Here is a 16,234-nt window from a genome sequence, read left to right as displayed (position 1 = left end):
GTTGGCATGCCATAATTCAGATACATGCTGTCTATGTAAACATCATGGCATGACATAATTCAAATATATGATTTATATACTAAGGAAGTGAGCAGAGGGCAATCGCATATATGATGTGTCAACTAAGGAGATGGCATTCAATATTGTGTATATGATGTAAAAACTAAGCATTGCAATACAACATATGCATTATATGAGTAATATAACCCTGCCAAGTTTGAGCATACACCTCAGGGGGATAATAGGACTGGTCATCTGCCTCTGAATCCTCCTCTGAAGAGCTATCTGTAACCAGCAAGATATCTGCTTCAGCAGGTAGCATTGTCTGCTCTGAAGACCTTGTTTTCACTCCAGATTTCTCCATCACCAATTCAAATGGCTGATGCACAGGAAGAGCAGTTGAATATACAAACATTGTCGACAAAAGCAATGAGAAATACAAAAAAAGGACGGCATGATATAATTCACATATATGACGCTTGCCTAAACAGCATGGCATTGCATAATTCACATACATAATGCCTTGCAACAAGATAACATTGCATAATTCACATATATAATGTCTTGCAACAAGATGGCATTGCATAATTCACATATATGGTAATTAGACACTAAACAGGTGGCATTCACACAAAGCATGTCTAAACTAAGCAAATGACATAGCAATGCAAGATACCATACGCACGATATGAGTAACATAACCCTGCCAAGTTAGGGCATGCACCTCAGGGGGGGAAATATGACTGGTCATCTGTCTCTGAATCCTCCTCTGAGGAGCTATCGGTAACCAGCAAGACATGCGCTTCGTCAGATAGCATTTTCTGCTCTGAAGACCTTGTTTCCACTCCAGATTTTTCCATGACCGTGCCGAATGGCTGATGCACAGGAAGAGTAATTGAATGTACTAAAATTGTTGACAAATTTAACACGTAATAAAAAAATGATGGCATGATATAATTCACATATAAGATGACTGGCTAACCAGGGTGGCATTGCAAAATTCACATATATGATGCCTGGCTAGACAAGATGGCATTGCATGATTCACATATACGATAAAGAAACTAAACAGATGGCATTGACACAAAGCATGTCTAAACTAAGCAGATGACATCTTTAATGTATACAGTAAGCAATGCAAGGCACCATATGCATGATATTACCAACATCAGCATGCCAAGTTAGAGCGAAGACCTCATGGGGTAAATAGGAGTGGTCTTCTCCTTCTGAATCCCCCTCAGAACAGTTATCTTCCTCTTGATTACGATCCGAAATGGGTGGAGGGGGGCTGCCTTTGCGCCCACCATGGAACGACGTCTGCATGAAATTTTATTGCCACGCAAGGCTCGTCTCTTTTGCTCTACATGATCAGTTCCATTGTGTACAATAACTGGCATGCATAGGAATAAAACATAGTGAGATTATGTAAGGAGTGCATGCACAAATCCAGAGTGATGGTAGCAAACTGTGGATAGACCCAAAACCAATGATAGCAGGCAGATAATAGCTTTAGTTAAAAAATACAGATAATGGCTCCTTTAATGTTTGTTTGCACCCAACATGAAACTCATAGTAGACACCGGAGATTAACCAGATAGTAGACAGATAGTACTGATTGCTGCCCCAATATGTACCCCACAACCATTTAAAAACTCAAGTTTCAGCATTAGTTTGGACCTGACTCGGAGTCTAATAGGTGAACACGACGATAATGTAGCATGTCATCATATTAAGCGACGCATAACGTAAGCAGACACGGAAGAGTGCGACCTCTCTTGCGGACCCGTGTAGTCCTCAAGGTCATCTGCTCAGTTGATGATGGTAATGCAGTTGTCGTGGCTGCCGGCGGCGGGGAAGAAGATCTGAGGCGGCGAAAGACAGTCTGGAGAGCGGATCCCTGCTGTGGTGAACCCTTCCGTCGTTGGAGCAGCTGAGCTGGGGTGGAACACAGCGCCGCAGGAGCAGGACAAACCACACAAGGTTTTCTTTGACACATATCTGTAACAGAAGTAATTGAGTAAGGGCTTGTTTGAATTTGAGGATTCTAACAATGCAGGGATAGGAAATAGACAGGAATAGGATAGGAATGCACGTGCAAAACAGAGAATTTAAAAACACAGGATTTCTGCCAATCTGGGTGTTTGATTCACAACAATTGGAAGATCACAGGATGCAAAAAAGCATGGTGAGATTAAGTCAAACCACAAGAAAATGTACGGTTATAATGCTATTATGCTACTATCTCTTAGTCTTGTGCTTGATGAATAGGAATATGAAAAGGAGGAGAAGTGGAAATTAGAATTCCTACGGTTTTTCTTTCAAGGAGACACTAAAGGAACAAATCCTACAGTTTTCCTTTGCTCCATTCCTTTGCACCAAATTCATGAAAAGTAGTACCATAGGAAACTTTCCAATTCCTATGTTTTTCATTCACTTTTCCTTTCAAGCACTGGCGATTCTAGTAGGCAGGCTTGAGCAAGGAAAATCCTACACTAAAAAATGTTTTTGTGCTACTTCTATTACTTTGGACCCAGGCCACTGCCATACTAGCTCAACTCCCAGGCCCATCAACAAATGCACAGCTCAAACGCGCAGAGATAAATAATGATGGCGTTCAAGAGAGTCCATCACGGATAGCTAAGTTGCCTGGTACCTCACCGCTTGTCATATAGTAGGATAAAATAACCGTATTTCCCGTTACTACAAGTGCTCAGTGGACAATATATAAAACATGTAGAGTAAAAAAGAGATGCAACAAGTGTACAACCTCTTTGGCGAAGCCATGTCGATCTCAGCGTGATTGGGTTGGCCGGTGAGGATGCTTTGGCTGACTTTGCTGTTGGAGGAGGGGAAGAAGATCTTAGGCGTCTGGAGATGGAGCCCGAGGTACTGCTCCGCTGTGATGGAGGGTTTCGTCGTTGGAGCAGCTACGGTGAGTTGTACGATGCCAAGGCTGAAGCAGGACAAGAGAGACAACGGACAATGTTAACCTGAGTGGAATTCTAATAGCATCTCCAATATATGACGTAAAATACATAACCACAAAGTGGTAGATGTAAAATACATCAGCCGCTCATCTCTGAACTTAACTGTCGAAACAGAACTTAACTGTCGAAACCAAACCTAACTGTCGAAATTGAATTTTGCTGTCGAAACTGAATTTTGCTATCAAAACTGAACGCACTTGCAAGGTGAGGCTACATGTCGGTCGACTGACTTTTTCATCTCTGGTCAGTCGATTTTGCAGCCGTTGGATACGAAATCAAGGGCCCGCGGTTCATCTTCAACCTCCACACCCTGAGCCGCCAGCCACCACCGGCCAAACAGCAGCCCCGTGCCGCCCGCGGCCGGTGGTGCGCCACCCCGCCCGCCCCGAAAACACTCCCCACCGCTGGTCCGCCGCAACCCCGACCATCCCTCTAGGCCCCCCTATGCCGAGATTTTTCTCCGACGATCCCCACGCCACCGCCCCGCCACCACCGGCGACCATCGCCCACATCCTGAACCCTAAGATAGATAGTGGGGTACCTCTCCGGCGAGCCCCCCTCCCCACTGTGGCTGGTTCTTCCTTCACCCTGGCGAGCCCACCCCTTGAAAATCGACTGACCCAAAAGTCGATTCAGTCGACTGAAGTGTAGCCAAATCGGAGCAACATCGCAAGCAAGAGCAAGAGCGGCAGCGCGAGCAAGAGCAATAGCAAGAGCAGACCAGGCAGGGGACCGAGAGCAAGAGCAGAGCAGTAGCGCGAGCGAGAGCTAAAGCAACAGTAGCTCCTACTGATTTGGACGCCGCCGCCGAGGGAGAGACGCCATGGAGGAAGTGGCCGGCGACGCCGCCGTGGATGGAGTCGCGCCGTGTCGGCTCGGGACCGAGCGCCGGCAGCACCGTGAGACCGAATCAAGAAGAAAATGCGGCGATTAGTGTACAACCTCTTTGGTGGCGCCGATTAGGACGCAGCTTCATCCGAGGAAACGATGATGATGATGCTCTTCCGATGGTGCAGGTGAAGACGGCGGTGTGGGAATGGAGGTGGCGCGAAAGACGAGGGGAACATCGGGGAAGCTCCTTGGAGGTGGAGGACGGGGTGGCTGAACCGGCGGGACGATGAGATCGATGACGGATCCTCATCCAGTACGGTGGATGAGGGACATCAAGGTGTTGCTGTGGACGACGTCGTCGGGGAAGAGGCTCCGGCTGGGTGGCGGACGGAGCAGGGTGTGGGGTTTCATCGCGGGTTTTCGCGGCCTCGGTGTACGAATGGGTGGGCGGATGGGATGGTAGTGGGGAACCATGGCTTAGAGACGCGCTTGTCCGAAATGTGGGGTAAGTTACGAAAGTACCCCCCACCGATTTGAGGCGGTTCTTTCGGTTCAGGGGTACCACGGGCATTTCGCGTGTCGGGATTTCACAGGAGGTGGGAGTTTTCGCGCGCGTTGTAATTTCGGAATAGCAAGGCGCGGGTTGAGATGGAGGGAGTTGTCGGAGCACAACGAGACAAAGATATATCTTAAATATTTCGGGCTAACAAGGCGCGGGTTGAAGAGGCGGGAGTTTCGCAGCACGATAGACAGAGACGCTAGCTTCAATTTTCGGCATAACAAGGCGCGGCTTGAAATTTCAGAAGAACAAGCTTAACGTGTACCCAAAAAAAGACAATTTGCACCTCAACACGCACAACACACACACAAACACCATTTAGACTAGAGTAAGGTACACGTGCATTGCACGCATGAGATTTGGCAACCAAATTATGAATAAATACCACATTATAGCATGCAAGCTTTGAGTCATATATGCATGATGTAGATGTTTGTTTAATTCTTATAGTTCATTTCATTCAAAATCATCTAGTTTTTATAAGAAAGCTAATCTATTTTAAGATTCATGGAATTGCGCGTTGTAAGACAAAGTAAAAACAAATAATGGCAAATCATGTAGAAAAACATTTGGGCAATTCTGATATGGAAGATTCTAGAACAAATAAGAAGTGCTTGTGTTTTGATGTTTGTGCATTATGCTTAAGTTCAACCATGGAGTCTTCTAGATTATACATGTGGCGAAATCTGGTGGAATCTAGATGATATCCAACGGCCAATAGTGCTCAAATTTGCCATCTTTGGACCATCGGATTCGCCTCATCCAACGACCATCTTTCAAAGTTAAAGTTACCCGCACACAATAAAAATATATATATATAATATAATATATATAGGGGTATAGATATAGATATGTGATGCTAAAGCATCCCATCATCTCCAATTAGAATAGTGTGTCCATGCACGGATGCGACGTGGGCAAATGATGTCTGCCATCGGTATCTCAAATTCAAATCAGTCTGAACTTGTTCAATGTGTATACATTACAACATGCTCGTTTCCAAACCACACCGTGCAGATCTCCGTTATATTCATGCATGCATGGGTTTCAAACATCAGGATCTCTTATTCAAATATTTGAATTCAACTTTACATTGATTATGACCTCACCTATTCTTTTACACCCACACAGTAGTCTTCTCTTTATAATTGTACCACTAACTTTCTCTCGTGCATGCATGCACACACACTACCAGTCGGCATTATCTATCGCACGCATGCAATCTTTTTCTTCATGTCGGTCTCCCATGAAGGCACACACCCACACACATCCCCTCTCCATCATACCGGGCATTCTTTATCTCTCACACATGCATGCGCAACGATCGATGTTCCTCTATGTATGTGTGTATATAGCTAGGTCTTTCATAGTTTTCCACACAAACCGATCAATCGATATATCCAGTGAGGTCTCACCCTCTTTCCCACGTCCACATCGATCAATCTATACCTCTCTATATAGGATTAACATAAATAGCTAATACACCCACATTAATTATATATCCAACATCCCCCTCTCATCATCCATGCCTTCCGCTTCATCTCTCAGACGCGTGCACAATGGCGAAGACACGGGGCAGTAAAGGCCCTGCCCCCCTAACATCACTATATATCGAGGCTAATATGAATGTGATCATTACACAATTGCTGCTAAAAAAGGTTTAATTTCATGAATTGACCCTCCTCGTAAAGGATTAGCAATTCTTGGCCCCCTAGCTCATTTATTTTTCATGGCTCCGCCACTGCGTGCAACAGCGCACGTGTTCGCCCCCTCTCTCTCAATATCGATCTCGCACTTGTGCATTCCTTCATAGTCTCCCTCCACTCAGCCCCTCGCACCATCTTCTAGCCCCCCATCGGATTTTTCCACATGTAGAATCTAGCAGACTCCATGGTTGACTTAAGCATAATGCACAAACCTCAAAACAACGGTGGTTCTCTTTTGTTCTAGAATCTTCCGTATCATAATTGGCTATACTTTTTTTCTAGTTGAATTGCCATTATTTGTTTTTACTTTATGCTTTACAACGCACAATTCCATGAATCATAAAATAGATTAAGGGCTTCTTTGATTCAAAGGATTCTCAAAGGAATTTTGGAGGATTCTAATCATTAGGAATTTTTCCTATCTTGGTTGTTTGATTCGTAGGATTGTAAACCATAGGAATTTTTCCATATGATTCATTTGCACTAGATTTCATAGGAAACATCCCATCCACTCAAACCTCTTTGAAAGAATTTTGCATTTTTTCTATGCACAATTAAACACTCGTACAATCCTGTAGGATTCAAGACGACATTCCACTATAATCCCATGTTTTTCCTATTCACGCATTCTTAGCTTTTTTATAAAAACTAATTGATTTTGAATGAGATGAAGTATAAGAATTAAACGAAGGGCTACATCACGCATATATGACTCAGAGCTTACATGCTATAGTGTGGTATTTATTCATAATTTGGTTGCAAAATCTGATGCGTGCAATGCACGTGTACCTTACAAGTACTTCGAGTATGTGCAAAACACGTAAATTAGAATACCAATGGCACGCTACACAGTGTCGTCGGCGCATTTATACGAGCAGTCAAATCACAAGGCCCCGCCTTCCAGCAGTAATGAGCCATCAAATCACAAAGGCCATCGCCTCTCGTGAAACTGACCAAGCTAGACTGCCCCGCCCTCTAGCCTTTTAAAAAATGTATACTTTTGTACATCAGTAGTATCGATGGATTGCGCCATGGAGCAAAACTTGAAAAAAAGGTGGTACATATAGAGAGCGCTCATCGCCAAATTATGCATATAGTACTATTAAAAAGGCTAGTCACAATAATGGTGTCCAGCACAACCCACCCCTCAAATAAAACTAAGCACCCTGGAATTCTTTGACAAAACTAAGCACCCTGAAATTGTTTGACAATTAAATTGATGGCTATATGATGTTGGCCATATATATTGTACGTATATAATGTGAAGAAACGAGTGGTAGTACTATACCAACTAAAAGATGAAATGTAAGAAATACTAGTATGTACTTACTGAAGAGTTAAAGTAACAAGAAGAAACATAACATAGTTTTGCTGGGGGCTCAGCACAACACACCCCTCAAATTAAATTAAGCACACCTGAAATTAAACTTTGCAACTATTCCAGTAGACACTGCATTAGAACCACCATGAGCAACGACACTGCCACCTTACTCGGAGTCCTCGTCCACGTCCTCGACTTCGTCCTTGTCCCTCTTCCTCTTGGCCGATACTTCTTTGCTTGAACCGCCAACTTGGATGTTGCTCTTCATCCAACCCTTGTAGATATTGAAACAAAGGTAGCCATCCATTGCAGCGTATTGGATGTGGTCTATATCTAGTACATTCCACTGCCATGCATGACGATGAAATGTGTATGGAGGTTTCTCCAGTTTACCGTATGAAGGATGAACCATGGCTCCTGCCAGGGTCAGCATTGAAGGCTGACGAGAGGACACCAACCGATTCTTTTGGAGGTCGAAGGTGTTGCCTACAACGACGCCTATCCTACGGAGGACTTCTTTGTCGTTACCAAAGTCTACAGTGACGAATTTGACTAGGTTGCTCTCGAGGAAGTCCTTAAAATCCTGGCACTCAACGTCATGCACGCAAACCTGGATCACGGCGGGCTTCTTTCTCTCTTCGTCCTTTAGATCCTTCTCTCGTCCCACGACTGTGGTGTACTCAACATCTAGCCCAGCGACCCACTCATCACCTGAGTCTTCAAACATGCGTCTGAAGCGAGAAAGACATCCTTTCACCATCGCGGAAGAACAGGTGTAGATGACGTCGAACTCATCGCCGGTGATGGTTCTAACCTTGTACTCACCGCCGATCGGGGAGATTTGGGATGCCATGGATTTGGGAGGAGGGTTAGGATTAGTGGAACTGCCGTAATGTACTAATGTGAATGGACGGGACGACTAGGAGCTGTCGGATTTTGGGTTCCAGCAGACCCTTTAGATTTGAACACTAGGGTGCGTGCGGATATTTCGCCCTCTACCTACCTGCGCCTCACCGCCTCGCTATGGATCTAAGCTATGAAAAGTGCAACACAAGAGACACAGGGTTTATACTAGTTCGGGCCACCATTGTGGTGTAATACCCTACTCTAGTTTGTGGTGTGGTGGATTGCCTCTTGGGCTGATGATGAACAATACAAGGAAGAACAGCCTCACGAGGGTCTGTTCTTGGCTGGTGCGATGAACTACGAGGGGGAGTTCAGTCTCTCTTTCTACTGGCTTCCAGATGAGGATCCGATGCCTCTACCTTGTGAGTGGCTAGTCCTATTTATAGGCGAAGGCCCTGGGCCTCTTCCCAAATATTGAGCGGGAAGGGCGCCAACAATTGGCCATTTTGAAGGGGAACATCTAGTACGCTTATCCTGACTAAAGTTGGTCCTCGCCTGCCAAAGGCTCTGGTGGTGACGCCGGCTTGGGCTCCACGATGACCTCCATCCTGTCGTTCTGCTGGTCTTGGTCTTGTTGCACCGAAATGGATGTCTTTGCTTGATGCTCTTGCGTGCGCTTGCTCCCTATACACCAAAGAGGAAACAAGGACTCTGCGCAGGCCGGCGCCCGCCTGGCACCCGCCTGGCTTCGGTCGTCATGGCTTGCGTCATGGGCACCTCATGAGGTACCCCGCCTTGATCTCTCCGCCTCCTCGAGAGCCAGCCTAATGAGGCCGTGCCTGAGGAGGCTTCCTGTCGTCCGCCCCGCGAGGCTTGGCCCCTCGCGAGGGTCTTGAGCTTGTGTTGATGAAGATGGGCCATGCTGGGCCGCCCCTTGAGCCACGCCGCAGGCCGCAGGCAGGCAAGTCTGGGGACCACCATTCCCAGAACGCCGACAGTAGCCCCTGGGCACAAGGCGCGCCCGGACTTGGCTGAGTAGAGAAGCGAAGGGGCAAGTGCGAAGCGTCGCGGCCCTAACAGCCTGCGGCCTCGGGCGCCGTGTGGAGGTTGATTGGACGTGGGTGGCCCCGTTCCCCCATGCCTCCTCCTTTCGCGCCCAACTAGGCGGACCCGTGGTTGCACACAGTCTTTCCTCTTTTCGACGCTCGACCGTCCCCTGCTCTTCCTCCTCTCAAGCTCCAGTCTCTGCTTCCAATCCGATCTCGAATCCTCCCTCTTCTCGTCGCCATGGCTCCGATGAAGAAAGGAAAAGGGAAGAAACCGGTGCCTCTGCCTTGCTCGCCGCCATCGGCGGCCCCCGCCGTCGATCGGTCGATCATACTCAAACGAGAAGGCCTGGGCAAGGTCAGCTCTGCTCTGGCCACCATCTACAATGAGTGCGGGAGGACGACGGCCTGGCCCGCATCCCACTTCTCCATCGACAGGGTGGTCACCGAGGTCCAGTTCTTTGCCGACACCCTGTGGGCAGTATTGGTTCCCCCCTTTTCCAATTTCTTCAACGCTGTGCTTTCCCATTACCAGATCCATATGATGCATTTAAGTCCTGAATCCATTACTCTTCTTTCCGTCTTCGCCTTTGTCTGTGAGGCAATGATCGGCATTCCTCCTTCAATTGCCTTGCTGCGTCACTTCTTCTCCCTGCGCCTCGTTGATCCCACCCAATGCTCGGGGTGTGTGAGCTTCATTGCCGCGCCAGAAACAACGGCTTCAGGGATTGATTTCGTCTTCCTATGTCCGCGCTTGGATTCCACGAGCGGTGGCTGTACGTGGACGTAGGGGTGCCCAGCCCCCTACTTTCGGAGCCAAAGTCGCTAGCTGTCCCCAATTCAGGCTGGGGCCAGGAGACGCTCACGAGCCCCCGACTCATCTTTGTCTGGCATCGCTTCGCGCTCCTGAGGACGCTCAGCGTGACGACGCCCAAGGTGGTGAAGGAGTTCCTGCTACGCCGCATTGCCCCTCTCCAGCGCCACTCCCGCTGGATGTGGGCCTTCGGTGGGCGTGAAGATCGCATGAGGTTCTAGGAGGAGGACCTGACGCCCGAAGCGCTGAGGAAGGTGCTCTTGGTCTTGACTGGGGACCCTTCCCCCAGCAACGTCCGGCACGGGGGGGCTTTGCTGTACCTTTGCTCGAACAGGGACGACTTTGTGAAGCAGATGCCCGGCTTCGACGAATGGGGGCTGTGCCCCGCTGGCCTCACGGGGCCTCGCGAGAACCCAGTGGTGGTGACTGCCCTCCCGGTCACCCACGGTGGTCCTTCCTCGAGTGGCGGAGCAGAGAGGCATGGGCCGCTGGAGGCTGAGGGCCCCCCGCCGGAGTGACGATGCCAGGCGGCACTCCTGAGGGGGTAGCTCCTGAGGCCCGTACTGCTGCGGCTGGAGGCGTTGAGCCGCTGCCTACGGCGCCCGTGGTTGAGGCCCCTGGGGCCCCAGCTATCCTTCTTGGTGAGGCGACCTGCGGCGTGCATCAGGATGATGCTCCGGACGCTGGGCATCTTGACGCTTCTTCCTCGTCGTAGGCTGACCCCTGCGCTCAGCTCCTGGGTCACTTCCGTGTGGACTTTGAGGTTCTCCGGAAGAAAAGGGAGGCCTTGGGTGATGATTACCCTTGCCGCCTGCTGAAGCGCAGGAAGTATTTCGCCATTGATGAGTAAGCCTTCCCCTTTCTTAGCTCTTGATCCTCCCATTGCTTTGTCTGATCCTTGCTTTACAGGGACCTTCCTGCCGAGCTCATGGAGATGGCTGAGGAGCCATCCCCCCAGGCTCCGCCCTCTCCACCGTCTTCGAGTGCTTCGAGTTCCAGCAGAGCCCTTGCGGTGAGGCCGGCCGGAGAGGTGAGCCATCCTGTGGTGCATCGCGGCCCTGCACGCTTCGCGATCCTCCTTCGCGAGCCTTCTCGGGGCATAGCCAGCCTGCCTTGGGCTTCGCGTCTGATCATGGATGGCGATTGGCTGAGGTCGGCCCTGCGCTCTTCATTTGGGGAGGGGCTGGCTCCTGGCCGGGCTTCTGGCGAGGCGTGCCCGACCATCACGAGGGCGCCAGCCCCCAGCCCCCTGCCCAGAGGGGGAGTGCTGATTCATGGCCCTCCGCGCTTTCTTGGGGCAGATGACGATGCAGAAGACGTGCTCGAGCGCGCCCGGATGCGTCGCGTTCTTTGCCAAGGGTTTCTTCGGAGGGCGGCTGACGCGGTGAGCCGGCTTGGTGAAGAACTTGCTGATGAAGATGCGTACCTCGAGGCTGAGGGCCTGCGCCTAGCTGAAGAGAGGCACAAGCTGAAGGCGGCCGTCGCCCTTGCACGCCACCAGCATGACCTCGACAAGGAGGCCGAGGCGTTGCTGGCGGCCTCTCGGGAGGCCCGTTCCCGGGCCGTCGAGGAGGCCCGATAGGCTGACCGGCGGCGTGAGGCGGCGGATGAGCGGTTGCGGGAACTCCTTGCCCGGTGCCACTCCCTAGAGCAGCAGGTGGAGCTGTGTGAGACGGCCCTTGCATCGATGAAGGTGGCTTCGGTCGACCAGGCAGAGCTCCTGAGGAGTGAGGAGGCACTGACGCTGGAAGCTGCCGAGCGCGCACGTGATCTTGAACGTCTGGAGACGAGAGAGCGCTTGGTGACACAGGCGGAGGATGAAGTTGCTGCGCGCGAGGCCCGAGTCCTCGAAGAGGTTGAACGCGGGGTGACGATGGCTCGCTTGAACCTCGAGCGCGAGTTCGAGGAGAGGCTGGGGTTGATCCGGGTCGAGGCTGAAGGCAGGACCGCCGCCCTGAGGGCCAAGCTGGAGGAAGTGACGCGGCGGGCCGACGCTTCCTGGGCCGCCCTCGACGTAGCGCAGGAGGAGCTGACTACCTGCCGCGCCGAGGCACTTCTTCTCCACGAGCGGGTGGACGAGGCTGAGGCTGTTGCGCGGCAGAATGAGGACGAGATACGCCAGCGGCGGATTCTGGAGCACGAGCACGGCCCCATGCTCGCCAGGCTCTGGGAGAGAGCCAACACGGCCCTGGGTAACATCTGCGAGGTGGCTGTTGACCAGCCCCATGCAGTCAACTATGCTGGCAATCTTCTGTTCTTCACTGACGTGGTGACGTAGCTGGAGGCGCGGTCGGCCGGAGCCAACAGGCTGGTGGAGGAGAGGAGCCGCGCCCTGCTCGGGCACGCCTTCTCCCGTGTCTTCAACTATCTTCAGAACATGGACCCCAACTTCGATTTTGACGCCGCCATCGCCCCAGTACCCCAGGTCATCCGGGACAACCTGGCGCGCTGGGTGGAAGACAACATGGATGCCCTTGCAGGGCCTTTGCTGCTGATAACGACAATGCGGTCGTGGCTGCTGATGAAGGCGACGTGGTGAACGACCCTGACACCGCTGCCGGCAACGCGGAGAACGACGACGAGGCCAGCGACGCCAGCGACGATGCACTCTGGAAAGATGTGCGGGTAGTTCCAACTGGTAGGCAACCTCTCCTTGTTTAGCGAGAATGCGAAAGGGACCAATGTAACGAGGAGCCAACTTGCCCTTGATACCGAATCGATGGGTACCCTTCAAAGGAGTGACCCGAAGGTAAGCTTTGTCGCCAATTTCATAAGTCATATCCTTATGATGACGATCGTACTGGCTCTTTTGACGAGACTGGGCTGTTTTCAAATTCTCACGAATGATGCGAACTTGCTCTTCTGCCTACTGGATCATGTCCGGTCCAAAGAATTGTCTTTCACCGGTTTTTGACCAGTTCAAAGGTGTTCGACATCTTCGTCCATAGAGAACCTCAAAAGGAGCTTTCTTGAGACTGGATTGATAGCTATTGTTATAAGCAAACTCGGCAAAAGGAAGACATTTCTCCCAATCCATACCGAATGAGATAACGCAAGCTCTAAGCATGTCTTCAAGAATTTGGTTGACCCTTTCCACCTGACCACTTGACTGAGGGTGGAAAGCGGTACTGAAGGGAAGATGGGTTCCCATGGCAGTTTGGAAACTCTCCCGGAAATGGGAAGTGAAAAGACTACCACGGTCTGAATTGATCTCTAGTGGAACACCATGGAGTGACACTATTCGAGAAATGTATAAGTCAGCGAGCTGACTAGCAGTTATACTCTCTCGAACAGGAAGGAAGTGCGCCACTTTGGAGAGACGATCAATGACTACAAGGATAGCGTTATTCCCTTTCTTGGTCCTGGGAAAGCCGGTAATGAAGTCCATACCAACTTTATCCCATTTCCATTCAGGAATAGCTAAAGGCTGAAGGGTGCCAGCAGGTCTCTGATGCTCTGCCTTAACGCGACGGCAAACGTCACAGTTGGCAATGAACTGAGCGATTTCTCTCTTCATCCTAGTCCACCAGAACCTCTGGCGTAGGTCCTGATACATCTTAGTGCTACCGGGATGAATCGTGAGAGGAGATTCATGCGCCTCCTTAAGAATCAGTTGTCGAAGATGTTGCTTCTTGGGAACCACCAGGCGGTTCCCAAAGAAAACAACACCTCGATCATCTATAACGAAACTACCAGCAACCCCCTTGGCAATGTTTCTCTTGATCCGGGTAATCCCCGTATCATGCTTCTGGCTTCTATGATATGATCTACAAGAGTAGGTTTCACCACCAAGGTAGAAAGGAATCCATGAGGAGCTATGTGAAGATTAAGCTTACAAAATTCCTCATGGAGAAGTGGTTGGCCCTGCTGCAACATGAGGTTGTTGCAATAGGATTTACGGCTTAGCGCATCAGCCATGACATTAGCTTTGCCTGGGGTGTAGGTAATCCCTAGATCATAATCTGTGATCAACTCCAACCAACGTCTTTGCCTAAGGTTCAAATCTGGTTGGGTGAAGATATACTTGAGACTCTGGTGATCGGTGTAGATCTCGCAACGTTTACCAAGAAGGTAATGTCGCCAGGTCTTGAGTGCATAGACTACGGCTGCAAGCTCTAGATCATGTGTAGGATAATTCTCCTCATGTGGATGCAACTATCGAGATGCATAGGCAATCACATGACGATCCTGCATAAGAATGCAACCTAGTCCCTGTCGTGAGGCGTCGCAGTAGATAACAAAGTCTTTAGTGAAATCCGGTGGCACAAGTATGGGAGCAGAAGTCAGGCGCCTTTTCAGTTCCTGAAAACTGTACTCACACTGTGGGGACCACTCGAACTTTTTATCTTTCTTGAGAAGTTCCGTGAGGGGTTTGGCTACTTTGGAGAAGTTTTCAACAAAACGGCGGCAATAGCTGGCTAGACCAAGGAAACTCCTAACTTGTTTAACGGTTTCAGGTGGAGTCCAATCGAGAACGGCCTTAACTCTCTCGGGGTTGACAGCAATGCCCTTACCAGAGATTACGTGGCCTAGGTAGGTCACTTCTGGCAAACAAAATTCGCACTTGGAGAACTTGGCATAAAGGCGGTGCTCTCTGAGTTTTTCTAACACAAGTCTAAGATGTTCGGCATGCTCTTCCTCGTTCTTCGAGTAAATAAGAATATCATCGAGGTAAACCACGACGAACTTATCTAAGTACTCCATGAAGATCGAGTTCATCAAGCGGGAGAATGTGGCTGGAGCGTTGGTTAGACCGAAGGACATGACGGTGTACTCGTACTGACCATAACAAGTGACAAAAGCCGTTTTAGGGATGTCCCCGTTTCTGATCTTGATTTGGTGGTAGCCTAACCTCAAATCCATCTTGGAGAAGACTGAGGATCCAGCGAGCTGATCATACAGATCGTTGATCCTGGGGAGCGGATATTTGTTCTTTATTGTGACCAAATTAACGAGACGATAATCTACAACCATCCGGTCCGTACCATCCTTCTTCTTGACGAAGAGGACGGGGCAAGCCCAAGGGGAAGAACTAGGACGGATGAAACCCTTTTGCAAGGACTCATCAAGTTGTTTCTTAAGCTCGGCTAGTTCTAAGGGTGCCATCTTGTAGGGTCTCCTAGAGATTGGAGCGGTTCCAGGGATAAGATCTATGACGAACTCTACATCTCGGTCAGGTGGAACACCTGGCAGTTCCTCTGGAAAGACATCCGGAAAATCATGGACTACCAGGATATGTTCAAGGTCTGGAAGAGGGCTGGCATTAAGAGAATAGAGCTGACGCTTAGCAACTCTAGTGGAGACAGTGACTATCTTGCCAGATGGATGTGTAAGCTGAACAGACCTGGTGTAACAATCAATCTTGGCATGATGAGCTGTCATCCAGTCCATACCCAAGATGATGTTAATATCCGAAGACTTGAGAGATATCAAGGAAGCAAGGAATACAAGTCTGTCAACATGGATTTCATTGCCATAACTTATCCTAGAAGTTTGCCATTTGGATCCAGGAGTTTGAATAAGTAGCGGGGAGGGCATATCACAAAATGACATGTCGTGCAAGTGGGCATAGCTTTCAAAAATGAAGGAGTGAGATGCTCCAGTATCGAACAAAACCGATGTTGGATGACAGTTGACAAGGAGTGTACCAAGAACAACATTTGGATCATCATGAGCGTCTTTAGCTGAGACGTGATGCACACGTCCATGTTTAGGGTGAGCTGACTTGGCACTGATCATCTTGCATGATGGCTTACCATGGCCAACAGACTTCACGGGCTGGGGTGGAGCAACTCTGATCTAAGTGCAAATACGGGCAATGTGGCCTGGCTCTCCGCACTTGTAACAAATATTGGAGGTAGGATGTGGACCCGCATTGGCAGGCGGTCCACCAATAGGCCTGGGTGGAGCATACTGCTGAACTGTATGAGGTGCCACATAAGATGGCCTCGGTACATATCCGGGTGGAAGAGCGGAGTTTGGAACCCAAATCCGGCGCTTCTGAGAACTAGAACCGGAGGAAGATCCCAAATCACAAGTGTGCTTACGAGACTCCTCGTAAGTGAGCTGAGCTGTCTCTACATTAATGGCCTTGTTCACCAGAGCTTGGAATGTATCACAATGG

Source organism: Triticum aestivum, chromosome 5B, assembly GCF_018294505.1.
Source record: "Triticum aestivum cultivar Chinese Spring chromosome 5B, IWGSC CS RefSeq v2.1, whole genome shotgun sequence".
Taxonomy (NCBI): Eukaryota; Viridiplantae; Streptophyta; class Magnoliopsida; order Poales; family Poaceae; genus Triticum; species Triticum aestivum.
Note: the sequence above shows the minus strand (reverse complement) of the source record.